Raw genomic sequence first — 27,140 nt, forward strand, 5'->3', positions numbered from 1 at the left:
AATTTTGGAAGGACCATATTGACATATTCTGAAAAGAGGCATCTCTTATTCAGAATTGATAGTCAAAATGAGAATATGGAGTTGTCTCCATAGGTGGAAGTTATCTGTGTAAGATTAGAAAACTTAATGCAAGAAGCATGTCCAAAGCAATGTACTTTGAATATGAGACTTAGTTTCCATGGAGTTGATCTCCATTGGAATACCTTATAATGACTGTTGACAAGTCTTTGTGACTTTATACATATTCATTACAGGAGAGTCAGTGCATATAAGTTTAAAATCTAAACAAATTTCGATAAATGATAGGAATTTGAAATTCTCACATTTTTCGATAAGGATTTGGGAGTGTGAAATTAGAATCATTGAAATTATGTTCAATTGGTTTATTTCACAAAGTAAGGATCATAGACAAACATAGAGTGCATACTTGGTGTATGGCAAATCTATTGTTTAGAAAAACATAGTGTACATGCTTGGAGCATAGGACAACTAGTGTTTTTAATTCAGGTATAAAGTTGATAAAACCGAAACAATGAAATAATGAGTAATCAGTATGGTGATAAATAAAAGTGGTATATTTATATTCATAGGGTTTGATACCATATTTGATTCACTTATTCTTATGTTTCATTTTGCATGTTTTGAGTTCCAGAATAAACTAGGTCATTCTTCCTGAATGACTAAGTTATTCAAACTATCCACAGTCGGTCATATGTTGGAAGTAGATATGAATCAAGACTGTCATGGGTTGGCTTGTAGAGGTCTAAGATGTTGGACAAAGTGGTGCTACAACACTCATGAGTGCTCATAAGTTCTGAGTATTGGATTCAACCCACGCTCATTTGAATCACTTCATGGATTTTATCACGAGTGATCATGAGACGATAATATCTTATATTCTTCAAACCTAGAGATATGAGTTGTTACTATGAGTTGGTTATACATTGATTGCATGAAAACGCATTGGTAACTCGATGTTATAAAACATGCCTTTGTGTATGATTCAACAAGTAGTAGAACAAGCCATATGAGTCGAAGTTTATCCATTCCTTTTACCTTCAGGATAAAAGCGATATCTGTGGGGCCCTCGATGATTTAGCGATGACACATGTGAGTGTTTGGCCAAGCCAGGACTGATTTGATTTGTTCAATCAGTCAGTCATCATAAATCGAAAATCGGGAAACAACAAATGGATAGAGAGAATGATTATAATCCATGTCTCAGTCCATATGATATCTAGAATGGAAGAATATATGATCCCTTATCTAATGGACAAGTCATTGACAAAGGTCAGAGTTCGACAGAAGCTTTTGAGAGCTACGATTGCTGATCGGTTCCTGAAGTCATACGCAATAATAGTTTTAGACTTATCCAAGTGGGAGATTGTTGGATTAATGTCTAAGTCCATAACTATAATTGGTAAGACTTGACCCGACCCGGCATGGTCCATTTGGGTTGCATGGCATCATGCATTTGGATAGACTATAATGAGAGAAATAACACTTAAGGTTGGTTAATATATTATAAGTTCTAATATATTAATAAGGTTATTTAATTAGTATTGATCAAGAATTAATTTTTGGAATTAATTAAGTGATCAAAAGGAGTCTAATTAAATATATGGGTTGATTATGTAAATCATTCATTCTTATATATGTGGGCTTGTGATCCAAGATTCCTTATGTTGGACTAAGTCCATGGGGTGACCCATGGATACTCCATGGAGGTTAAAATCCATGGAGCATAAGGAATGGGTAAAGTTATGAGTTACATGGTGTAACCCTAATAGCCACCATATAAAAGAATCCCATGGCTCAAGAAATCGTGCACTAATGTGGGAATATGAGGGCTAGACGATTTCAAGGAGTGTTCCATTTCTCTCAAGTCATTCCATGTGCATTTGGTGTTGTGTGAACCATTTGAGGTGTCACACTTGGGGCACTAGGCACTCAAGCTTCATGGAGACAAGCTACATCAAACAAAGGTATGTATTCTATCCATTTGATTACCCAAGTATCAAGTATTGTATGCTAGATAGGGTAATACCTTGGAAAGTTCATAATTGCATGTATAATAGAGAAAACATAGATCCAAGGTATTTAGGGTTGCATGTACACTTAGGAGTGTTAGAATGCTCAAAACCCAACAACATCTCCTCTGAATAACAATTTACTCTACACACGAGTCCCAAATCAATAATACTGCCTTGACTTATCTTGATGTCATTCACAAATAGAACCAATCCAAGACACAATCACAAGAGCTTGATCTACCATCAAATCTGAGTCCATTTATTACCCTTGAACCCTTCGATTGATGCCCTCGGCATATAGATACCCCGATCATTATCCCATGGAAACAAAAATCCTGCACAAAACACTCGCGATACTTGAATCGAGATCTTACCCAAAAACCCAACTTGATACTCAACTCATAACCCGAAATCCATGGATCTTCACTTGCATTTCACCCAAGACCTTTTGATAACGACAACCCCTTGATAGAACGAGATATAAAGGTTCCCAAACCATCGCTGAGACTACTAGTATCGCACCTGGTCCAACCACCAGGTTCCCTAGAGTCCAAATAACAAGGCCACACAGCCTATAAACCCCTCTGTGTCATACACTGACCACCCACTTGATCCTGCAACTCAAGATCCAAATCCTCGACCCAACGGTCTCGACCAGGTCCAACCTGCATTGCCAAAATCACACGGGCCTCACCCACGGGTCATACCCAAACTATACCGCGGAGCGGCCTCGGACCCCAATAGTGCTCAACCTAAAGCAGAGAAATACTCATCGTCAATCCTGACTGGCGTGCCCTAGGCACGAACTGATTCCCCCTTTACGCTCATGACCACTACCAACGATAGTCTACATCGAACTGGTGAATTCTACGATCCCATCGCAGTTTTACAATACCTCAAGCTGACCATGGATACTGCCCATGGCCTTACCACACCCTAAACCATCACAACCCCACTCATGCTGAGTTGAAACCTGCATCCAACTGCATCCAATCATGTGTTTGGGTCATACTTCGAATTCTGAAGCCCTCAACCTAAGCTCAACCACAAGCCTTTTATGCATAAAAAGAAGACACCGACTAGCGGTTGGAAGTTTCCCGAACTCCCACTTACACAACCTCAATATAAATGGCCACTTGAGTCGGCTCTCCTCCTGCCCAGGATGTGAAACTTGCCCTAATTCACACCCTTCCTGCCTTCCAGAAAACCTAATCGATTCTACCCCAATTGGATTCGACGAAGTTCTCTCATCTGTTAAATCCGATGGATTCCCAACCCATCAAGCTCATATAGTATGAATTGCCTACGACCTACACTAATCAATACTAACGTTTCATTGTTAGCCAAGCTCAATGATCGCCTAATTCCTGAAATCCTGAAGAATACTCTTGAAACCTTAACCAGTCTGATAATCCAAATCACTTCCCATGATACCATACCAATTCCTTAAGTTCTTATGCTGGTAACTAAAAACCATAACCCTTGCCCTGAACTGACGAATCCTCACCCCCAACTTCCATTCTCAAAGAATCACTGGACTCTAACCGTCTACAAACCATGCAGATATAATACTCCCCTGGAACTTCCAATGAGCAAACAACTCATGCAACTGACACCACCATCTTCCTGCTACCGCTCTTATCCTCTCCTAACAACGGTAGTGCTTGAACCCAAAAGTTCTTACATAGGCATCTGCCGTTCATGCCCGAACAGATGATAAAATCACTGAACCCTGACTTCACTAGAGAACTAACCCACTAAACCTGACCAAAGATCCTCCAAGCAATACTCCTGAATTGATCCCCACAAAGACCCGGAACAACAACGGAACACGCTGAACCCACTCAACAAGATACGACCCTCTGAAGATTCATCGAAGACTCCCGGAACGCAGAACGACATATCACAATCCTTAATAATATAATCCAGACACTAGCAGAGAACCAACCCGAGATATAACTTACCCAAACCCAACAAAATTCCAACGCAATACAAATTCCCGATAACAACCCAGAAGAAGACAGAAGATGACATACCCGCAAAAGCATCTGAAGAAATCCTGACCTCCTCCTCCTGAGTTACCCTGACCAACCTGAGGACATGGTGCAAAACTCCCCTCTATTCCAAATAACAATAACTAACAATATGATCCTTCTTCCTGAAGGATTCTAAGGATCCACCAGCTTTGGGCTCCACTGAGCCCCCAACTGCCCTACCATAATCTCGGCCCGAAAGGCCCCGAGGTGACCATCAAAGATCTCCACAATCCCTTCCTTGGCTGAACAAAAGACCATCAAGATCCAATCTGAAATACCGCGAATAATCTCCAATATGATGAACTCCCGCGACCGCGCATTGATCAGCTCAGTACCTGCTACTGAGCCAGAACCAAAATTTGAACCCCATTCCTGAGTCCTCAACACCATACTGAAAACAACATGCAAAAGATCAGAATATACCCAAGAATCCTCATCCCACAGGCTTCCTAGATTCTCCAAGACTCTCCCCGGTTTGAGTATGGATCATGTGCTTTCAGTAGTACGAGCCCAATACTACCTTCCACACATATCCATACTTTCCACAAGAATCCTCCCGAATACTCTAAGTCACCTTCTCAAATCCATACTCCAAACACTCGCTAACCAAAGCAAAAAAAACCCACCGAAGCAATCCCTAGGATTTCCTAGGTTCCCGACCTCACCCTGCCATCAGCTGCTGAAGAACTCCTCACAATGTCAGTCGCCCACCTCATGAATACAATCACATGCAACAAAGCTTAGATAATCCTTCGAGTAACAGACTCATCCCTACAACGGTTGGACTCAGACAAGAGTTGTGCAATAGGTTCAAATCCATCACTCTGCGATTATTCAACCCTTGTCACATGTGATTTAGCATATTCACTTAGTAGTTAACAACCATCACCTAAGAGTTCCACAAAGCACAAAGCAAGCAACATTTGAGCAGTAGCACTCCAACCCCGTATACTACAACTCATACTAGGAGCTCTCACTCCCGCTATTGATTGCCTTACACATCCAAATCATACCCAAACCAGCATCTCATGCTTCCTAGGCTACAAGGCATCACATATCAAGCCAACATATCACTGGCTAATCAGAACTACCATGCAAGTATACAAGCTCATAGAATAGGCATACAAAGGCATCTCTCCTAGCATTCTAGCATGCAAAAACTGATCATATCCCTAGCCCTAACTAGCATGTGATTCACAGTTTCACAGATCAAAGCATAATAGATAACATGTATGGGTAATTTCGGAAAACTTACTTGAGCTCGGCTGATTGCATGCACCACACCCTTTCTTCTTTTATAAAAAATCATTTCTAAAAAATATTTCTTTTTGAAAACTTTACCAAATCCTCAGTTTGAGTTCAGACACACCCGGGAGTGTGCCCGGATCCCTCAAACCAAGGCTTCGATACCAAATTGAAACGTCCCATAAATAATGACATAAAATTTTCGCTTTTAGATTAATAAATCATTAATACATATCATTTCCATAAAACCAAAGTAATCAAGAGTTAACATAACATCAGCAAATCAGAGTAAATCACAGAATACGTAAACATGTGGTGTGTGCCCTGCAACCATCCCGACCTCTTCCATTTGAAAACCGAAGTACCTGAAACATAAACTGAAAACCGTAAGCGCAAAGCTTAGTGAGTTCCCTAAGATACCACATACCACACATACATAAATCACATATTGGGCCCCCACCCTCCATCGGGGCTCGCCCGGTCTCTAGTCCAACTCGGCATCGGGCCCCGCTCGGCCTCGGGCCCCGCCCGGCATCGAGCCCCGCTCGGATTTTAGATCTGTCAATCACCAGGCCCCGCCTGACATTGGGCCCCGCCCGATACACACATAATCATATAACCATATAATTATATAAACATATAACATTACTAACACATGCAATAATCACAAAGACTATAGCATACCATAACATCATCGAGCCCCGCCCGGCATCGGGCCTCACCCAGTAAGCATAAAAACAGATACTAATACCGAGCATACAATATACTCATCAGGCCCCGCCTGGCAACGGTCCATGCCCGGTAAGCATACCATCTCATAACGCATGCAAGAGTTACACAAACATCTAGCACTCTAACATAAAAACCATGGGTCGGTATTGGTGCCTTCGGCCCGCTAAACCCAGTGAGGAGACTCACCTCGCACTTCCAAATCACACAGACGATCCCTGGCTGCTGGCTGACAGATTCCCCGAACTGTCAATATCAAAACAACAGCCAATTAACAATCGGGTTCCAAACCATAACCAAAAATCCATACTCAGGGTAAAAATACCATTTTACCCCTAACTTAGCTTGGTCCAAGACTAAGACCCAAACTCACAACCTGAAAGGCCCAAAATCCAAATAACCAACCAAGGTCCAAATATGGCCTAATTTTTCAAACTGGGCCCAAACCCCTTATATGGATCTTACCCTAAAGCCCAACCAATTTTCCTAGTCCAAAACACTTGTACTCAGATGGCCCATTAAGAACTCAAACACCCAAGCACAAAAAAGAAGCCCAACACGAAGCCCAAAAGCCAAAACCCTCCTGACTGAGTACGCGGGGCGTACTTAGCTGTACGCTAAGCGTACATGCAATTTGTCTTATACGTTGCGCGTACAGACTTGTACGCCCAGCGTACTCATCCATTAAGCCAATTTCGACATTAAGCTCTTAATCCTTAAGTCCAGTAGTCCAAACCACAGATCTAAGCCCACACAAGTGTCTAGAACCATAAAGTCAATGCCTTGGTGACTTTGCATACCCCAAAAAGAACCAACTTCAAGATAAAGCATTATACTTTCACCAAATGGACACCATCTCATGCATGGGGGATTCCAAACCCTAAAGGGGGCAACTTTATGCATCTAGAACCTCATAAGCACCAAGAGTGGCAACTCATAGCTCCTGGAGTGGTACCAAACCACTAAATCTTATTCTTGGGGCCAAAAAGCGACCAAAAGTCATACAACATAGAACTCAGCCAACAATGAACAAGATCAAAGATTTTTACCTCAAACAAGCTAGAAACGAAGCACATAATCAATATCTACAAGCTCTTTCTTGATCCACAACCTTGCACCAAACTCCAACTTCTTGGAAATGACCCAAAAACACCAAAATTCACACCATGAGCTCAAAATCACAACCATGGAGGCTTAGAGACGATTTCAAAGGTTTTGGGGACTTGTAGGCTAGTAAAGAGGCCATCCAAAAAGACTTAATGCGTTTATATAGGGTACACATCCAAAAATTAGGGTTTTTCCTTTCCCCCTCGTACGCCCAGCGTACGAGGTCTCGCAACCCCGATCTGACCCTCACAGTACGATAAGCGTACACAACATTACACCCAGCGTAATACCCTTCGCATCAGTAAGCCCCGCGTACTCCCTAAGTACGCCTCGCGTACTAGGGTTCCCTCTTAAACCCTTAAGCACTCCAAAGGCCATAGCTTCTTCGTTATAAATCTGATTCCGACGATCCTTATATCCATGAAAAGGAAACGAGAAGCCCTACAATTTAATCAAACCATACCTGCCTTACCATTTCCCGAACAAATCTCCAATTTCCATAAAAGCTCGAGTTGACAAATTACCAAAATACCCTTTAACTCCAAAACACAAACTGAATACCCGAATCATCCAAATTACATTATCCACCCCCAAATGAGTCCAAATCTCAATTCTTCAAGGGTCCCAAGCCCGCTAATACCCAATCCCTGATCAATACTCAAAAATGGGAAATGATTCGAAACAGGGCGTTACAGAATCATCTAGCATTATCAATCAAAAAACGATTTACACTGAATCTAATTAATGTTTAACAGTTTCCTTTTCATCATCTCATGAGATCTAATTTCATAGCCTTATTTTGTTTATTGTGTTTTGTTGTCTCTTGAATCATTAAGCAATATCTTATTGAATAATGAACATTACAACCTCATCTTCTTACACATCATGTGTCGATGTTATCAACAACCGGGCATTCTCAGCGAAACGTCCCAAAAATACCGAGTAAAGTTTTCAATTTTAAATAAGTCAAATCATTCATTAATTAATTCAAAGACAATAAGAATACAGGTATTTTGAAACATAAGAGTAATTCGTAAACATTAAGTGCGGAATAATTCTCCAGGGGATGTTGTGCGATCAAGTCGGGCCCTTCTTTTTTAAACCAGAAGCACCTGAAATATTTTAAACATAAACTGTAAGAACAAAGCTTAGTGAGTTCCCCAAAATACCACATACCATACATACAACAGGCCCCGCCCGGTACAGATCTGTCAGTAACATATGATGGGCCCCGCCTAGCATCGGGCCCCACCCGGTATACACACAAACACATATAATAAATGCAAGAGTCACACAGATAGCTAGCATCCTATAAACATAAATCAATGGGCCGATAATATTGGTGCCTTCGACCTGCAAATACTGTGAGAAGACTCACCTCAATCCAAAGATAATGGAATTTCACAATCATTGTTGCTACAAAAACTCCTCATACTGAACACATACAAATCAACCCAAATTAATGGTAACCCATGATCAAAAGTTTATTCCATACTTTCTTACTAGGGTAAAATATTATTCTACCCTTTCCAAGCTAGCCCCAACCAATCATGACCCAAAGCCCAAAAATGGCCCAAATTCACCTTTGGGAGTACGCATGCGTACTCTCTCCTTACGCCCTGCGTATCAAGCTCTTACAGAAATGAAATGGACATTTCCCCTTATGTGTTGTGTACGGCTGGGTTATGCCCAGCGTAATCCTGTTGTTGCTAAATCAAATTTTTACGTTTTTAATACCTTAAGACATTATGTCCAACTCTCAAATCTGACTCTAAGGGATGTCTAAAGTCATAAAGTTCCTGACTTTATGACTTTTCATGGCTTAATGGAGTCCAAAACCAAACCCTAATTTCTTATCATCTTCTACTGACTCCAAACCCTTGCATGCATGAAAAGCAACCATCAAGATCTCATTTTTATGACTTCAAACCCTCAGAAAAGACAAGAGCTAACAATCACAAGCTCTAGAGTGGCTTTTACTCACAAGAACCAAAACCATGGGACCAAAAGCATGAAAACTCTAAGCTATACTAGATCAATACCAAAGAATCATAAAGGTTAAGACTATATACTTTCTTAGACTTGCAATTGGGCTGGAAGTTTTGGATTTTCAAGATCCAAGCTCAACAATGCTTTTATAGTGGATTCATTCTTCACAAGACACACAAAGACCCACTCAAAATTCTCAAGATCTTCACAAAGAGCTAGGGTTTCGAATTACTGCTTTGGGGAGAGTAGAGGCTGAACATGAAGAGGCCTCAAGGGACTTAAGCAGTTTAAATAGGGTCTCAACCTTAAAATTTAGGGTTTTGGGATTAGTACGAATACTCCTTGCGTACTCCTTATATACGCCCAACATATTCAATGGTGAACCTGACCATCTTTAATGATCTACACCCTACGTACACAATATGTACCCCCCGCGTAAATCAAAATCTCCAAAACCCCACTTCAACTTCAAACGGCTATAACTTCTTCGTTTCAACTCCGATTTCGGCATTCTTTATATGCACGAAAAGATATCGAATATCTCCATAATCCTATGAAATTACTTATGGCTTATCATAAACCAACTAAAACCATAATCTATGCAAGAAGCCTGATTTATAACTTTTCCCTTTCTACCCTTTGACTCTGAAACACAAACTGAGGGCTTTGATCTCATAACCAATATTATCAACATCCATAAGGTCTAAAACCTATTCCATTTAAGCCCAAGACCTTTACTTGATCCATTTATTGTCCATAATCCCTAAATAGAAACTTCTCGAAACAGGATGTTTCAACTCTCCCCCACTTAAATTGGATTTCGTCCTCGAATATCTCCATAATCCTATGAAATTACTTATGGCTTATCATAAACCAACTAAAACCATAATCTATGCAAGAAGCCTGATCTATAACTTTTCCCTTTCTACCCTTTGACTCTGAAACACAAACTGAGGGCTTTGATCTTATAACCAATATTATCAACATCCATAAGGTCTAAACCCTATTCCATTTAAGCCCAAGACCTTTACTTGATCCATTTATTGTCCATAATCCCTAAATAGAAACTTCTCGAAACAGGATGTTTCAACTCTCCCCCACTTAAATTGGATTTCGTCCTCGAAATCAGTCTTAGTTAGGATCTCTGATACAACGCCAACATATTCCGTAAGCTCCTGCTAACCATTTCGAAATCAAATCATCTTATAAAGAACACTTAAGAGACCACTCGGAAACCCACAACCGACAACAAACAACCCAATAACTTGAAAATACTCAAACGCGACCACTATCCTCCTCTCCCTAACTGTGAGACCCAACTTCCAGTGAGAACCACTCAATCGGGAACTCTCAAAACTACAACCACAAACCAAATCCATAAATATACTTCCCAGAACCGGGAACCCATCAGTCTAAACTGTAGAAACCATACTCTACGAATGATGATCATCCATTCGTCGTACCTACCCCTAGTTCCTGACTAGGAACACCACCAAATCATTCAGAAGGAATACCTAAAACATACCGATCGTGAATTCCAACCAATCCTAAATCCAGAAATTGTCCCCAAAACCTTAAATACACAGTTGACTTCCTAACAAGTCATCACCAACCCGCTGCTCCCATGAGCATAATGATGGTCAAACCAAGTACCTCACGTTGCATCCAAATCCCTCATCAGCTCAGGTGTACATCCACCTGAAAAATCACTCGATACATTTACAACAAACTTCACGACTCGAGATTTCCGAACTAATAACCAACACTGGTAACCAAAACTTCTAATAAACAACCCGCAAGAAAACGGGGTTCATAGTTCAAACACTCAACAAGAGACTGTGATGCTCAATTAATGCTCCCAACAGCCTTTTACTGTCTACATGATTCAAACCAGCTGGTCACTAAATCTCCCAACTCCTAAAATGCACTAACACCCAAACATGCAAATAAGACTATCGATCTGAGACCTAAGAGTCTCAATCAAATGACTATCGAGTCCTACCCATATGAATCATACAGCCACTGGTTCAACATCGTGACACCTTCTAACCATTAAAACGATAAGCTCACGGTACTACGCCGATCTTGCCGACATTCCATCACTGACCTGAAGACTGACGATTCGTACCATGGGAGTCTAAAGGTACTCGACTATCAACCTACCAACTTGCAGCAACCCAATAAAAATCCCTCTCAACACAATACAAGTCATACCTTTCGATGATACATAATTCCTTTCATAACACAGGCTGCTACCAACGCCAAACCAAATGAAAACATAGTCGCACACAACCAAAGAATGGATAGGTGGTTGCACTCTTGTTCCAATTCAAGGACCATTAATCAAATAAGAACCATAACAATAAATTCGGACCAAGTGTTCCCTTGCTATCTTGTTTAGTCCCCATGCACCCCTCCCGACAATATATAATGAACTTACTACAATACACACTCTCAAGAGAACCCAAAACCAACCCTACATCTACTGCATTCCTTTTTCCTCACGACCTTACCTAAAGGTTGAAGTACCAATAGATCTAACGAAACGATGAACCTCAATCGTTAACAGAAACATCCTCATAAATGTCTGAAACAAGGTCATATCCCTTGACTGAAACTAAACTGATTCCACCAACACGTAACTAGCTCGATAAAACTCCTAAAGTTATCCAGAAATGTTGCTAAAACCCTGTTCGGATCAATTCAAATACCAACACTGTCGACACGACATGCCAAAATTGGATTCCGCGCAGATCCAAAGCCACACCTTAAAAAGTAAACAATATCGCTTAATCGTCTGAACTCCCAATAACCAAGGATAACTGCCAAACCCGAGCCTATTATGAACAATACTTCGATAATCAACAATTGAGGGTACCCATACCCATAAACCAAAAGGTATAATGTATAGATTTTAACAGTAGGTTGACGCTGTTGGATTAGTGTCTAAGTCCATAACTATAATTGGTATATACTTGACCCGACCCGGCATGGTCCATTTGGGTTGCATGGCATCGGAACATTTGGGTAGACCTTTTAATGAGAAGAAGATATTTGTGACATATTAATATATTATAAGTTCTAATATATTAATATGAAATCATATTATTTAATTAGTATTGATCAAGAATTAATTTGGAATTAATTTAGTGATAAAAAAGAGACTAATTAAATATATGGGGATTGATTGTGTAAATCATTGATTCTTATATATGTGGGCTTATGATCCATGATTCCTTATGTTGGGTTTAACCCATGTGGTGGCCCATGGATACTCCATGGAGGTTAAAACCCATGGAGCATAAGGAATGGGTAAAGTCATGGGTTACATGGTGTAACCCTAATGTGCACACTATATAAAGACCCAATTGGTTGGTGAAATTGGCACTAGTGCATAATAATAAGAGGGCAAGCTAATTTCTATGAACTCATATCTTCTCTTATGGTTATTCCAAATGTTCATGGTGTTGTGTGAACCATTTGAGGTGTCACATTTGGGGCACTAGGCTCTTGAGCTCCATGGAATCAAGCACCAACAAAGAGGTATGTAATTCTACTAGATTTTATTGTTGGATTAGGTGTCTAAGCCCATAACTATAATTGGTATGTACTTGAATTGATAGCAGCACAGTCCTTTTGGGTTGCCCTCAACCTAGCAACTGGATAAGGAAATTATGAAAGGAGAGATATTAATTTATAAGATTAATAAATTAATATATATATAAATGATTTATTAATATGTTATTGGATTAATATATTAATTAGAAATCATTATGTTTAATTAATTGTTAGCCAGAAATTAATCAGAATTGATTTTGGGGTTAAAAGAATTAATTATAAGGTGCAGGGACTAGTTTGCAATTATCTAATAGTTGAGTGGAAGGCTCTAGAACCCCCTTGGAAGAGGGTGGACGAAATCTTTAGGGGAAACCCTAATAATTTCGTCCATAGGGGCTTGGATAAGGCCCTTGGGTTTGCTTAGGCCCTAAGCAAAGGATAACTAGGGTTTCCCTTAAACCCTAGATCCCTCAGCTATATAAGGAGCCTCCTGGTTCATGTTTTTGGTCACTGATTTCTTTGGAAGAAACCCTAAGGCCGAAATTGCATACTCTCTCCATCCTCTCTCCTCCAAGTTTCCTTCTTGCTAGTTCTTGGGTGTGATTCCATTAGAGGCATTACATTTGTGGTGCTAAGCTTTCAAGAAGATCAAGATCAAGATCAAGAGGATTATCAATTGTTTGCTATAACAATTGAAAGGTATGTAAACCCTAAACCCTAGTTTGTTAATTTCGAAATTAGCCTCTCTCCTCTAGGGTTCTTGTTTTGCAATTCAAAGTTGTATGTTCAATATTTAAAACATAGATCCAAAGTAGGTTGCATGTGAACTTAGGAATTATTTTCTAGTTTATTTGTTGTACCTAAAACCCATCAGTGGTATCAGAGCCATTGTTGTTTTAAATTGAATTGCTACAATTGTTGAATTGCAAATTAGGGTTTATAGCTATTAAACCCTAAAGGCCAAATTTTCGATTTCTAGGGTTTTGGATCAAAGGGTTTTTTCGAAAACCCTAGCCTCCAAAGAACCCTAATCGAAATTAGGGTTAGGGTTTTGAAAACCCTAGCCTCCTCCCTTGTAAATTTCGAAATATGCTAGAGGATAACTAGGGTTTCTTGTTTTTTGGATAATTGTTACTTAATTAGATTAATTGGATAATTATCCTTACCCTATTTTTCGAAATTAGAGGGATAAGGATTAGGATTAAATTAATTGATTAATTTAATTAGATAATCCTTACAAGATTTAATAATTTGATTAATAGTTAATTAATAGATAAATATTAAATCTAGTGAATTGGTTTATTTAAATTTGAATTTAACAGCTTAAATTTCGAAATTTATATAAACCCTTGAAGTTTTAAAAAGTTTTAAAACACACCTTATATATATATTATAATTAAAGGTTTAATATTATATGTATAAGAATATGGTCAGTCAAATCGCTAGTATGCCTCATTCACGAAGCTAATCTATAAGGGGGGTATAAGGAAACTGCCTATAAAATGGTAGTTGAATGGGTGTCCACTCTCACCCACCGCTTCCTTGATTGGTGGAGGGTCGTTAGCAGAACGGATTTGATAGGACAACTACTTCTCATTAAAAGTATAATGATATTAAAGAAAGTACTAGAACATTATTTTCAAAATCCCAACTCTAGTTACTTTAGGAAAAATGTGAAAAGTATGCTAATCCATGAAATTGCACATTATGCTTTATTGGTCGTTAGTGGAGCGTGTGTGGTTAACCAGCACACTAAAAGGCACTAATAAAGAGTAGTAATGGGTATCTCATAATTGTCATTTTGATGGAGCGTGTGTGGTTTACCAGCACATCAATAGTTAATGATAAAGACAATGAGGTTACCAAGCACATTTGCATGGTTATTCACATCTTGTTTGTGATCCTCGGCATCCCAGTCACAAATAGAAGAGCATAATCTGAGATTAAAACATGTCATTGAATAGTTTCAATGTATCTCAAAAGAATTAGGAATTTCACTTCGTTTGTTTCGTCTAATGGTGGAATTGGTGAATCGTCATTCGCCTACCTTTATGAAATTTGCACTTGGATCTCGGCATCCCATTTCTAAGTTATGAATCTTCATAGTTGGATCCTAACCTTGATATTATATCTTTGGGTTATTCTATTAAGGTATCTTGAAATCTAACTAAAACTTTCTTTCTTTTCAGATGTCTACTCCTGGAAACACTTCTGCTTCGTCCTCCTCCAACCAAAACTTCTCTTTGCTCAATATATGCTCCAAAGTCGTTATGGATGGCTCAAACTATAACGATTGGATGCGCAACATCAAGATGGCTCTTCGTTTCGAGAACAAAGAATATGTTCTTGAAAAGGAGCTCAAAGAGCTTGATGAGAATGAAGCTACTCCTGAAGATCTTGCTGCCTACAAGAAACATTACGATGATGCTACCAAAGTGGCATGCATCATGGTGGCAACTATGTCCCCAGAACTGCAGAGGTACTATGAGGACTACTGGCCTTTTGAGATGAACAAGGACCTTATGGAAAAGTACCATAAGCGAGCTCGTCAAGAAAAGTTCGAAGTAGTCAAGTCACTCATGGCTTGCAAGATGAAAGATGGGGAGTCGGTTGTGTCACATGTGCAAAGAATGCAACGCTACATAGAGCGTTTGGTCAAGCTCAATATTCACTTTGATGAGGAATTGGCCATTGACATGGTCTTGAACTCACTTCCTGAATGTTATGGTCAGTTTATTCTAACTTACCATTTGAACAATACTGAGCAGACCTTGGCCCAATTGCACAACTTGTTGCAGACAGCTGAGGCAGGGATGAAGGGTAAAAGTATACCCTCCACACCTGCTAGTGCCCCTGTTTTGGCTATTGGACAGGGAAAGGGGAAAAAGAGGAAAGGTCCTCCCAAGCAAAACTGGAAGAGCAAGGCTCAAGTTGGGTCATCTAGTAATGGCCCAAAGGCTAAGCCCAATGGTTCCACTCCCCATGTTTCTGATCCAAAAGAGGCAGTTTGCTTTTACTGCAACCAAAAAGGGCATTGGAAGAGATCTTGCCCACAATATCTGCAAGATATCAAGGATGGCAAAGTGAAGCCATCTTCGGCAGGTATTTACACTATTTCTGCTAATAACTCATTATCTTCTCGTTCATGGGTCCTTGATACAGGATGTGGTTTTCATATCTGTTCTGATTTGCAGGGTCTAAAGGAAAGTGAGGAGATAGAGCGAGGAAGGATAAACCTGATCATGGGAAACAGAAAGTCTTCACCAGTAACCAAGATCGGAGTTTATCATCTTCTGCTTAGTAATGATGTTAGATTAGATTTAATAAATTGTTGCTATTCGTCTGAGATGACGAGAAACATTATTTCATTTCATGCATTGTTCAGACAAGGTTTTACATATTCTTTTAATGATTTGAATGGTTCAATTTCTGTTTATAAGAATGGTGTTTTTATGTTTGAAGCTTTGCCTTGTAATGGTGTGTATGAAACAGTGACTTGTGTTGATAGCCTAGGAAATAGTGTACTTAATATTGACTTGTCTAATAGTGTAGACAAGGCATGCTTGTGGCATTGTCGTCTTGGACACATTAACAAGAAACGCATAGCCCAACTCCAAAATGATGGAGTGTTGGAATCATTTGACCTAAAGTCAGATGATATATGTGAATCTTGTCTTTTGGGAAAGATGGCAAAATCACCATTCACAGGGTCTTGTGAAAGAGGTGAAGGTCTGTTGGATCTCATACACACAGATGTGTGTGGGCCCTTTAGATCAACTACAAGAGATGCTAATCGATTCTATGTGACTTTCACTGACGATTATAGCAGATATGGATATATCTACTTGATCAAGCATAAGTCAGAAACTTTTGAAAAGTTCAAAGAGTTTAAGCATGAAGTCGAAAATCAATTGGGCAGAAAGATAAAGATACTTAGATCCGATAGAGGCGGGGAGTATCTTAGTATCGAGTTTAACGAGTATCTGAAAGAATGTGGGATAGTCTCACAATTGACTCCTCCTAGGACACCACAGTTAAATGGTGTAGCTGAGAGGCGTAATCGAACCTTGTTAGACATGGTTCGTTCTATGATGAGTCGGGCTTCGCTTCCTATTCACTTCTGGGGGTATGCCTTAGAGACAGCCGCCCACATCCTCAATCTTGTCCCTACAAAGAAGGTTGCCAAAACACCTCACGAAATGTGGACAGGGAAAGTTCCCTCGTTAGCACATATTAAAGTCTGGGGTTGTGAAGCTTTCGTAAGACGAGAGACTCACGACAAGCTAGCAGCTAGAAGTGAGAAATGTGTTTTCATTGGTTACCCAAAGCAGTCTTTTGGGTATTTGTTCTACAGGCCTAGTGAAAACGTGGTCTTTGTAGCACGAAGAGGAGTCTTTCTTGAAAGAGAGCTCATATTCAAAGAGGACAGTGGGAGCATTATTGACCTTGAAGAAATTCAAGAGTCAGCCAATGAAGGAACCTTAGATGACACTAGCACTCAACCAGAGGAAACAGTTCCTATTGAACCAATTGATAACTCATTACCTCTTAGAAGATCCACTAGGGTGAGTGTGCCACCTGAGTTGTATGGTTTTCATATTACTTCAGATGGTGACACATTCATAAGTGACAGAACACTGGTAAACTTAGATGAACCAGTCACTTATAAGGAAGCAATGGCAGGCCCAGAGGCTTCCAAGTGGAAAGAGGCAATGGACAGCGAGATTAAGTCCATGTATGACAACCAAGTTTGGAATTTGGTTGATAGTGCACCAGGTCGTAAGACAGTTGGGTGCAAATGGATCTTCAAAAAGAAGACAGACATGGATGGAAATGTGCACACATTCAAGGCTCGACTGGTTGCAAAAGGTTTTACTCAAACCCCAGGGGTTGACTATGATGAGACTTTTTCGCCAGTGGCTAAGATTAAATCTATTAGGATATTGCTCGCCATAGCTGCCTTTCATGATTATGAAATCTGGCAGATGGATGTCAAAACTGCTTTCCTTAATGGGAAGTTGGCTGAAAATGTTTACATGAGTCAGCCAGAGGGTTTTGTTGATGCAAAGTTTCCCAATAGAGTGTGCAAGCTTGAGAAATCCATTTATGGATTGAAACAAGCATCTCGCAGTTGGAATCTTTGCTTCCATGAGAAAGTCAAAGAGTTTGGTTTCTCTAGAAGTGAAGATGAGTTTTGTGTGTATATCAAGGCTAGTGGGAGTATAGTAACTTTTCTGGTGTTATATGTCGATGACATATTACTCATTGGTAACGACGTTCCAACCTTGAAAGAGGTTAAGTCTTGGCTTGGAAAGTGTTTTGCAATGAAAGACCTTGGAGAAGCTGCCTATATTCTTGGGATTAGAATATTGAGAGATAGAAAGAAGAGACTAATTGGACTTAGTCAGAGCACATACTTGGATAAGGTACTAAAGAGGTTTAGTATGGAAAATTCCAAGAAGGGAGAGCTACCTATCCAGAGCAATACCAAATTGAGTAAGACTCAATGCCCGAGTACAGATGTTGAAATAGATGACATGAGTCGTGTACCTTATGCTTCCGCTGTCGGATCGATCATGTACGCTATGACATGTACTCGCCCTGATGTGGCATTTGCTTTGAGCATGGTCAGTCGCTATCAGGGAAACCCAGGTAGAGCTCATTGGATAGCAGTTAAGAATATACTCAAGTATTTGCGAAGGACAAAGGACTGGGTCCTTGTGCTTGGTGGCAGTGATACTTTGAGAGTAGATGGTTACAGTGATGCCAGCTTTCAGACGGATAGAGATAACTTCCGTTCTCAGTCGGGCTGGGTGTTTTTACTGAATGGAGGAGCAGTTACTTGGAAGAGTTCCAAGCAAAATACGGTGGCTGATTCTACTTGTGAATCAGAGTACATAGCAGCAAGTGAAGCGTCGAAAGAAGCAGCTTGGTTGAGGAACTTCATCGGGGATCTCGGAGTTGTTCCAACCATCCAGGAGCCTATGGAACTGTTATGCGATAATGAAGGAGCGGTTGCCTTGACAAAGGAACCAAGAGATCATGGTAAGACCAGACATATCGACAGAAAGTACCATTTCATCAGACATAGAGTAGAAGAAGGCCATCTTATAGTAAAGAGGGTGTCATCTGAAGATAATCCAGCAGATCCTCTCACAAAGGGTCTGAGTAGGGCTAAGCATATTCAGCATGCTCGGAGCATAGGACTGAAAGATGATATTAGTTTTAGTAGTTAGATTAGTTTTTGAAACTTGTAACAAAGTAAATGTAATTGACTTTTGGTGATTAAATAATAAAGTATTATTTATAAGTTTGGCTACTACCTTTTGTCAATTGTTTATTATTGTGTTTCATTTTTGCATGTTTTACTTCCTGAATAATGAGATTATTCAAACTCCACAGTCGCTCGTACTCTTGGAAGTAAGTAGTGAATTAAGACTGTCATGAATTGGATTGCAGATTGTCTAAGGATAGACATGGCAATAGAATTGCTGCAATGTTCATGAGTACTCAGAAATTGAGATTTGAGTATTGGATAAACCCACGCTCAGAGTATTACTTCATGGAATTCATCACGAGTAATACTGAGACGATAATATCTTATAATCTTGAAACGAAGATATATGAGTTGTAATTTACAAGTCGGTTGTGCATTGGTGATACGAAAACGCATCAGTAACTTGGTGTTATAAAACGTATTGTCATGCATAATTTGATGAGTAAAAGATACAAGCATATGAGTCAACGTTTATTCGTTCCTTTTGCCCTAACAGGAAAAGCGATATATGTGGGCCCCTCGATGATTTGGTGTTGACTTATGTGCTGGGCCCAGCCAGGACTAAATTGATGTGTTCGATTAGAAGTCCTACATCATCACAAATCAGGAATCGGGAAACATAGATTCTGGACAAAGAGATTGATTACATTCCATGTCTTATGTCTAGGGATATCCAGCAGAACGAAGGATTATATGATCACTTATCTTAGGACACGTAACTGACTGGGTCAGAGTTCGGCAGCAGCTTTTGGAAGCTACAATTTGCTGGTCAAATTTAGAAGGCATACTAGCAATTATAGTTACAGACTTATCCAAGTGGGAGACTGTTGGATTAGGTGTCTAAGCCCATAACTATAATTGGTATGTACTTGAATTGATAGCAGCACAGTCCTTTTGGGTTGCCCTCAACCTAGCAACTGGACAAGGAAATTATGAAAGGAGAGATATTAATTTATAAGATTAATAAATTAATATATATATAAATGATTTATTAATATGTTATTGGATTAATATATTAATTAGAAATCATTATGTTTAATTAATTGTTAGCCAGAAATTAATCAGAATTGATTTTGGGGTTAAAAGAATTAATTATAAGGTGCAGGGACTAGTTTGCAATTATCTAATAGTTGAGTGGAAGGCTCTAGAACCCCCTTGGAAGAGGGTGGACGAAATCTTTAGGGGAAACCCTAATAATTTCGTCCATAGGGGCTTGGATAAGGCCCTTGGGTTTGCTTAGGCCCTAAGCAAAGGATAACTAGGGTTTCCCTTAAACCCTAGATCCCTCAGCTATATAAGGAGCCTCCTGGTTCATGTTTTTGGTCACTGATTTCTTTGGAAGAAACCCTAAGGCCGAAATTGCATACTCTCTCCATCCTCTCTCCTCCAAGTTTCCTTCTTGCTAGTTCTTGGGTGTGATTCCATTAGAGGCATTACATTTGTGGTGCTAAGCTTCCAAGAAGATCAAGATCAAGATCAAGAGGATTATCAATTGTTTGCTATAACAATTGAAAGGTATGTAAACCCTAAACCCTAGTTTGTTAATTTCGAAATTAGCCTCTCTCCTCTAGGGTTCTTGTTTTGCAATTCAAAGTTGTATGTTCAATAGTTAAAACATAGATCCAAAGTAGGTTGCATGTGAACTTAGGAATTGTTTTCTAGTTTATTTGTTGTACCTAAAACCCATCATTTATATTACATGTACTTTATATTATGCTAGTTAGAACAATACCTTGGAAAATTGATATTTGCATGTATAATAAAGAAAACATAGATCCAAGATATTTACGGTTGCATGTACACCATAGGTGTGTTAGAATGCTCAAAACCCAACAGTGGTATCAGAGCCATGGGTTGTTTTCTATTATATTTGATGCAAATGTATTTTTTTTCAAGTTGAAGAAAAAAAAAGAAAAAAAACATGAAGTTTGTCATATTTTAAGATAATTACTTGATTTTATGAAAAACTAATTATTTTTAAAATTTGAGTCACTTTACTATATGAGTTGAATTAGGTCAAATTTAGTAAAAGATAAAATGATATGATTATTTTATTAGTTTTAAAAGTTTGATCTAAAGAGTTTTTTGAAACCTCGATAAGTTATGGATATGAAAAGGTTTTAAAAAAAATTGATTCAAAGTTTTTTATGGAGTTACAAAACTTGGTCTTAATGTTTTAAAATTCCATAACTTGTTCTTAAGTTATGGAACATGAAAAGTTTTTTTGTGTTACCTTGTTTTATGAGTTAATTTAGATTGATGAAAAATATTATTTGTTAAGTTGCTTTCAATCCATATTAATCTAAAAGAAGTTCATAAAAGGTGTTTTTGTAACTTTTCTTCAAGTGATATTAAAAGGTCACATTTATGAATCTTAAAACTCATAAAAGTGTCATAGGTTACACAAAAATGAAGAGTTTTTTTTCATTAAACTATTTTATGACTCCATAACTTGTCCTCAAGTTATGGATGTTTAAGAGTCACTTCTTTAAAAGTGTTATTAAAGAATAAGAGGTTACATAAAAATGAAGAGTCTTCATTTTAATGAACCATTAAACTCATAAGTTATGAAATGAAAGGTTTTGAATAGTTTCAAAACTTGCCCTCAAGTTTTGAAATTGGTAAAGTCTCACACACATTAATGCTTTAATTCCAAACTCTACAATTTTAAAAGTTAAAATTCAAACTTTATGGACTTCATTAAATTAGTTAAAGTGTTTAATTAAAAGAGTTAATAATTCCATAAAGACATGGTTTAAGTTTAATTAAATTAAGAGAATAGTTTAATTAATAGATTAAACCACCAAGTATTTTAAATGTTTAAAATACACCCTTATATTATTATTATAATTTTAATTATATAGATATGTATAAGATAAAGTCAATCTTACCGTTAGTAGGCCTCATTCACGAAGCCGTACTATAAGGGGGGTATAAGGTTACTGCCTATAAAATGGCAGTTTAATGGGTGTCCACTCTCACCCACCGCTTCCTTGACTGGTGGAGGGTCATTAGCCGAACGGGTAGGAAAGGACTATAATTCTCCCTTCATTAAAAGTATAATGATAAATACTAAGTAACTAAACACTTATACATTCCCAATATTAGTTACTTAGGAAAATGTGAAAAGGTGCTAACCCATGAAATTACACTTTGTACCTTACCAAGTCATTAGTGGAGCGTGTGTGGTTAACCGGCACACTAATAAGGACTAGTAAGAGTGGCAAAGGGTAACTTGACTTTATTATAGATCGGTGGAGCGTGTGTGGTTAACGGGCACATCGATTAGGTGATAAAGTTAAGGCTACCAAGTCAATTTGCATGGTTATTCACACCTTGTTTGTGATCCTCGTCATCCCAGTCACAAACTTGAGAGGGCACAATCGAGATTCAAACATGCCATTGAAAGTTCAATGTATCTCAAAAGATCTAGGAGTTTCAAATCCAATTAAAACTTAATTATATTTCGTTTTTCATGGTGGAAATTGGTAAATCGTCATTTACCTACCTTCAACTATTTTATAACTTGGATTACGACATCCCTCTTCCAGTTATAAATAGGTTGTTGGGTCCTAGCCTTAATATTTCATATTGGGTGTTATATTAAGGACTTTAAATCAACTAACTTGAATTTCTCCCTTATAGATGTCTCCTTCAGACAACTATTGTCTTCCTAAATCTTTAGGAACAAGCTATCCTAATGAAGATGATATCCCAAATGGCAATCAAGGTGAAAGATCAATCCCTTTGTTGTGCATTAGTGGGACTGGAAATCATACTTCACTTCCTCCACCTCCTCCAATAAATCTCCCTATCCCACAAGTTTCAAGACTTGATAAGTTCTAAGTCACTCAATCCCTATTGGCAAACAAAGTCTATATGTGCTTAGGTCTTGGAGATTAAGTCACATATTGACAAGCCGGGAGAGTCGGGTGTCGAAGTCTCGAGGTAGCTGGCCGTTGACTTGGTTCTTCAGTCACTCCCTGATGACAGATCACGACATGACCCTTTAATGATCTTATCTATTTGCTTTGTGCTGCTGAATCAACAATGATTTGGAACACTGGTAAAGCAAATTTGATTAGAAGATAGACTTCCCAAAACTTCATGGACATTGACAATGGTGACATTGGAAATCTAGAAAAACTTTCTCTTCCCAATGGAAAGGGATCGGCCATAGTCAACTCGGTTGACCAAATGGTAAAGAGAAAGGCTAAGTCTGAGATAGTCCCATGTACCTTTCCCAAAGAGTCCATATGTGCCTATTGCCAAAGGAAAGGGGCATTGGTTGCGAAGCTGCCGAATTTACCTGAAACCTCATAAGGATGGTAAAGTCAAAAGTTTGACTCTACTTCAGGTAAAGTCCGTTATCTAACTCTATTAAGTCTCTTTTGGAGATTCTTAATACATGATGTAATGTAATTACATTTTGATGTTTTTTGAAGAATCAAAGGAAGCTTAAAGAAAAAGTGTGCTGATTCTGATCGCATGGTTCGATGACCAGAATTTTGAGCCACTGCATAAGAGTTATGAGATATTGCTTAGGAATAGATCACAACAAAGTTTTCATATGAATTTGCATTGTAAGGATAAGTTTTTCCGCAAGTTTTAAAATAAAAGAAAAGTTTTGATTTTATTTATTTTAAGTATCCTTACAAAGGCATTTGTGAAAAAGTGTTGTTTATATGTTTCCATCGATAAGCAATATTGGAAAATGAATTTGATTCTTTCGTTTGTGGTAGTGTCATAATTTATCAAATAAGGAAAGATTCTCATCACCCAATTTTCAGTTGGATAGAAACTTGGAATCATGCAAGTTGTATTGTGTGATGAATGAGATTTTTCATCTTTGGTAAATTAAGACTAATTCCTTGTTCACAATCGCATGTGAGTCAAGCGAAGGACTAAAGGATCGGGTACATTAGGTTGTGCACTAGTCAGGTCCATCACAAAGGTTGATAAGATTATTCGTTATGATTTACTAAAGTTTAGTAAATATGATTATGCTTACAAGTTTAACTGTAATGCTGAAACATTGGAAAAGTTTCAATATATGGCAGAATGAATAAGAAGAATCAAATAAGGCAGAAAGATAAAAGTTTCTCCAATCTGAAGAGATGGGAGAGTACTTGTGTATCTTGTTTTATGATTATCTTAGTGATTATGGAATCATATCACAATTGATCCTCTAAGGACACCTTAGTGCATTTGTTTGCCTAAGGAGAGGAATCATGAATTGTTGAAATGGTTAAATCAAAAGATAAATCATACTTCGTTCCAACAACAAATCCTGGAGTTATACTCCAAGATTGTAACTTGAGTGACATAGTCTTTAGAAAGTTTTTAACACTTGTCAAATGTAGAAGTAAGATGTTTCCTGTTCTTGTACATTTGAGATTGGTAAGTTGTGATGTTTTGGATAAGACAAAGACCAACTAAGACCAATTGTGTGAAGTGTTTGTAAAAGAATCTGCACTATCTCCTGAATATTGGGCAAGAGAGTCTTATATGTCAAGAAGACAGTGGGAGTTTAAAAGATCCTGAAATAGTTTCAAGAACTAATCAAGAGTTTTGTTAATCACTAGCCCACGACTTGAGGTTTGTAACCTATCGTGTTGACATATTCTTATTTATGTGTCTATTCCAGTTAAAAGTTGACTATGATTGTGAGTTCTATGAGTTCTCAAATGTTTGCATAACAACCTGGAAGCAATGGTAGGCCCTTGTGCTGCCGGGTGGCAAGAAATTAAGATTGAACAAGTTCAGTCCATATGTGTTTGGATTTGCCACTAACCTTGTCTTGTGATTATGGTTATGACAAATTCACATGGATAGGAACACTTACACCATAAAAATCTAAGTGTCATAAGGTTTCTCTTCGATTCATGAAAATGATGGTGAGGAAACGCTTTCACTAAATGGATTTTAAGTAGATAGCAGTTGTGATATTTGCATTCTCATGTCGTTAGTGGAGCGTGTGTGGTTAACCGGCACACTAACTAGTGAGAATGGCAAAAGGTCTAGACAAACATGTGAGCTATCTAAGGAAAGGTGTATGATTTTGATAAAGTCTTATCAAAGCATCTCGTATCAGGAATCTGAACTTTGGTAAGAAAGTCAATAAAGTATTGTTTTTCTAGAAGTCCAGCTGATTTCTGAGTACATGTCAAAGCTAGTGGGAGCATAAGTGTTATGCTAGTAAGATAATAATCATTATGCCAGTGGGAGCATGATGATTATGTTGCAAGTTAGCAATGTTAATTATAGAAAACAAAAGTTTCAATTCACTTTGAAAAGTTGTTTTCCTATAATTAAGGGAGAGGATTTTATACTTCATTCCAATTCTACAAGCTTAGATTGAGATTTTAATCTACTTTAGTCAAGGATATATAAGAATGTTATGTTGGAATGGTTCAACATAAGTAAATTTTATATATGTTGCGTTCTCAAAATTCGATTATGATTACGGCATACCTCTTCATAGTTCGAATTGTGAGCATATGGCAAATAAAAATTTATAGCATGAATCGTGTCCTATATGCTTCGGGTATGGGTTCGATTACATGTGCTATAATCCATTCTAAATTTTCCAAATGCCTAAGGCATTAAAATGGAAAAGGAATAGAACTGGAAATGACTAAAATGATTAAGCAAATTGTCGAGGACAATCTGAGGTTTACTAAAGATTGGTTTCTCATGGACAATTAGAAGTATAGAGTAAGGACCATATTGACATATTTTGAAAAAATGCAACTCTTGTTCAGAAGTGATGGTCAAAATGGTAATATGGAATTGTTTCCATAGGTGGAAGTTATTCTTTGAATCTGTGTAAGATTAGAGAACTTAATGCAAGAAGGATGTTCAAAGAATTGTACTTTGAATTTGAGACTTCGTTTCCATGGAATTGATCTCCATTGGAATACCTTGTAATGTCTGTTGCCAAGTCTTTGTGACTTGTGTGCATATTCATTACAAGAGGATCATTGCATATAAGTTTAGAATCTAACAAGATTACGGTAAATGACAAGAATTTGGTGTTCTTACATTTATTGTAAAGGATTTGGGATTGTGAAATGAGCATCACTGAAATGCTGTCAATCGATCTGTTTCACAAAGAGAGGACCACATGTAAACATAGTGTGCATACTTGGAGTATGGCATAACTATTGTTTGGACGAACATAGTGTGCATGCTTGGAGCATGGCATGACTATTGTTTCAATTCAAGTATTGAGTTGATTAATCAAAACATGAATAATGAGTAATCAATATGGTGCTTAGATAAAAGATGTTTTTATTTACACTCAAAGTGTTGGGGCCATATAGGATTAGTATTATTCTTGTGTTTCACTTTGCATGTTTTGACTTCCAAAATAACTAGGTCATTCTTCCCGAATGAATAAGTTATTCAAACCATCCACAGTCGGTCATATGTTGGAAGTAGATATGAATCAACAATGTCATGAATTTGGCTTGTATGATCTGTCTAATGTGCATTAGACATAGCAGTGGTTTCTACAACATTCATGAGTGCTCATAAGTTCTGAGTATTGGATTCAACCCACGCTCATTTGAATCACTTCATGGATTTTATCACGAGTGAATCATGAGACGATAATATCTTATATTCTTCAAACCTAGAGATATGAGTTGTTGACTATGACTTGGTTATACATTGATTGCACGAAAACGCATTGGTAACTCGATGTTATAAAACGTGCCTTTGTGTATGATTCAACAAGCAGTCAGTACAAGCATATGAGTCGAAGTTTATCCATTCATTTTACCCTCAAAGGGATAAAAGCGATATCTATGGGCCCCTCGATGATTTAGTGATGACAAAACGTAAGTGCTCGGTCGGGCCTGGACTGATTTGATTTGTTCAATTAGTCAGTAGTCATAAATCAGAAATCGGGAAACAACAAATGGACAGAGAGAATGATTATAATCCATTTCACGGTCCATATGATATCTAGAATGGAGAAATATATGATCACTTATCTAATGGACGCGTCATTGATTTGTTCAGAGTTCGGCAGCAGCTTTTAAGAGCTACGATTGCTGGTCGGGTTGTGAAGGCGTACTTGCAATAATAGTTATTAGACTTATCCAAGTGGGAGACTGTTGGATTAGTGTCTAAGTCCATAACTATAATTGGTATATACTT

Source organism: Lactuca virosa, chromosome 6, assembly GCF_052849685.1.
Source record: "Lactuca virosa cultivar CGN04683 chromosome 6, Lactuca_virosa_CGN04683_v6, whole genome shotgun sequence".
Lineage (NCBI taxonomy): Eukaryota > Viridiplantae > Streptophyta > Magnoliopsida > Asterales > Asteraceae > Lactuca > Lactuca virosa.